We start from the raw sequence: 2,653 nt of genomic DNA, 5'->3' as shown, positions 1-2,653 counted from the left end.
CTGAGCGTGGTGACTCTTGCTCCAGCTTCAGTCCACTCCTTGTGAAGCTCTCCCAAGTGTTTGAATCTGCTTTGCTTGACAGTATTCTCAAGTTTGCTGTCATCCCTGTTGCTTGTGCACCTTTTCCTACCCAATTTCTTCCTTCCAGTCAACTTTGCATTTAATATGCTTTGATACAGCACTCTGTGAACAGCCACCCCTTTCAGTAATGACCTTCTGTGTCTTACCCTCTTTGTGGAGGGTGTCAGTGATTGTCTTCTGGACCATTGCCAAGTCAGCAGTCTTCCCCATTATTGTGGTTTCAAAAAACAAGAGATATCCGGAATTTATACTGTAGGGATGGTCATTTAATGAAACTCAAATATAAATATTCTAATATTTTGAGATACTGGATTTTTGACTTTGAGATGTAAGCTCTAATCATCAAAATTAAAACAAAACAAAAAAACTTTTGAAATGTTTTACTTTACATGTAATGAATCTAGAATATATGAAAGTTTCACATTTTGAAACAAGTTACCAAAATAAAAAAAAATTCTAATTTTTTGAGATGCACCTGTATATATATATATATAACGGGTATATAACGGGGATAACGTGTCATCTTGTTAATGCTATAAATTAATTACAACAATAAAAGAAAATTTCATGAAAAGCAATATCACATTAGACCACAGAATTTCCAAAATGACATTTCCCTTACATTCAACTTCCAAAAGTGCATTCATCAAATTTACTCATTTTTTGTTTGTTTGTTGATCACAAAGTACAAAGTAGATGAGGACAACTAGGATGTCGGGTGTATTCAAAGCACCACCATTACTTTTTACAATGCGTGGAATGGTGTGCTGTGATTGGTTGAGCGGATGTATCGCATTCTGCAGAGAAGGGAGACTGGTGTTTTTTGTGGTTTGGAAAGATATTAGGGAGAAAACATGACAGAATAACATGGCGGATATCACATTTTGCGTAAAATGAAAAATTTACTTTTCAATTTGACCAGATACAATACTGATTTTGGCGGGAACCAAACTCTTCATATATACACTGTAAAAAATACAATTAACAAAATGTTGGAAGGGCAAAAATATTTAAGTTGAGCTCATTTTATTGCTTGGGCTTAGTTGAGAGGACATACTGTATATATTAAGTCTATACAAATATATTTAAAAATAAATTGAATGAACGGTTATTTTCAAATCCAGTCAACAATTAGCTATGCTAATGTTGACTAAACTAATAAAAACTAATCCAGCCAACAGTGAGATCATTCCGCACTTGCACGAGCCTGAGTGACTTCGCGGGAGAAACAGTGCCATCTTGTCAAGTTCACAAGTCAGGTAAGTGCCGCACAATAAATGTTATTTTTTTGACAAAATTTATCAACAAAAACATACAGCATATCCGATGTTTTTGAGTGGATATTTAGAAGTGGTGTGTCCGAGGAAAAATTATATTAGGCTATGTTAAATGTATGTCAAGTTCACGCGTCAGGTAAGTGGAACTGAATTTGTACTTAGACTGAATTGGTTAATACTTGTATATTAAAAAAGGTGTAAATGTATTATTTAAAACGTATGTATTTATACACAAACGTACAACATATATAAAAACATCGAATAAGTGTTGTATGAATATGTCTGAAGGAAATGATCTGTTTAAGTGAAGGGAACGTGGTCTTTTATCTCGTTTAATCCATAAAACACAAAATGTCAAAAGCCGTGTTACTATAATGAATTTTAGGTTTAATTTTGGCGTGTTGAATGATATTTTTGTGTTTCCGTGACGTTAAAAGATATGAAGAGATTGCGCGGTCTCTCACTCTACTTGTCCGCAGCGATGCGTGTTGCATTAGTGCAGTCTGACTAATGTCATATAGCCTATAACACGCTCTCACACGTTTATTATTTTAACATTTTGGGAGGAGTAAAATTTGCTTGTTTATTTGACACTCAAAAGCCGGCAGCCAGAGACGTGCAGTTTATGAATTGCAATGTTTTCAAAGACAATGTTTTCACCTAAAAATTTCCTTTAGTGTTCAATTGAAAAAAAAAGTTAACTACATCTTGGATGGCTTGAGTGTGAGTCAGGTAACAGCAAATTTTCCTTTTTGGGTGAACTATCCCTTTAAGCCTGCATGTTTAGTCTGTATGACAAATGTTATAAATGCAGATTGTTATTAAATAAAGGCTATTATGTGTTGTAATGTTGTGTGTGTTTTAGTGATTGATTGACACCAGGTAATAATTTTCTTAAACTCAATAGAAAATATAATAACTAGTTCCACAGCAATTTCTTAGGATGCCCAAATAATCAATCTTAGTTGAGGTAACATATGAAACACATGGAGTGAATGGTTAAATTTTAATTGACACAATTTGCTGTTTTCTAAATGTTTGACCAATTAAATAATTTTAGTTGAATGGACTATAAAACTATTTCAGTAAAGGTTGAGCCAACTAAAAAAGAACAATTCAGGCAACACTTTGAAGACAGAAATTGACTGAACATAACATTGCTGTGGAACTTGTTACTAAATAATAATTAGTTGAAACGGCTTGAAATTTTTTTACAGTATAATGTTTTTTTTTTTAAATATATATATATATATATATATATATATATATATATATATATATATATATATATATAT

This window comes from Sinocyclocheilus grahami, unplaced genomic scaffold (assembly GCF_001515645.1).
Source record: "Sinocyclocheilus grahami isolate Dianchi unplaced genomic scaffold, SAMN03320097.WGS_v1.1 scaffold58.1, whole genome shotgun sequence".
NCBI lineage: Eukaryota > Metazoa > Chordata > Actinopteri > Cypriniformes > Cyprinidae > Sinocyclocheilus > Sinocyclocheilus grahami.
This window is presented reverse-complemented; position numbering follows the sequence as displayed.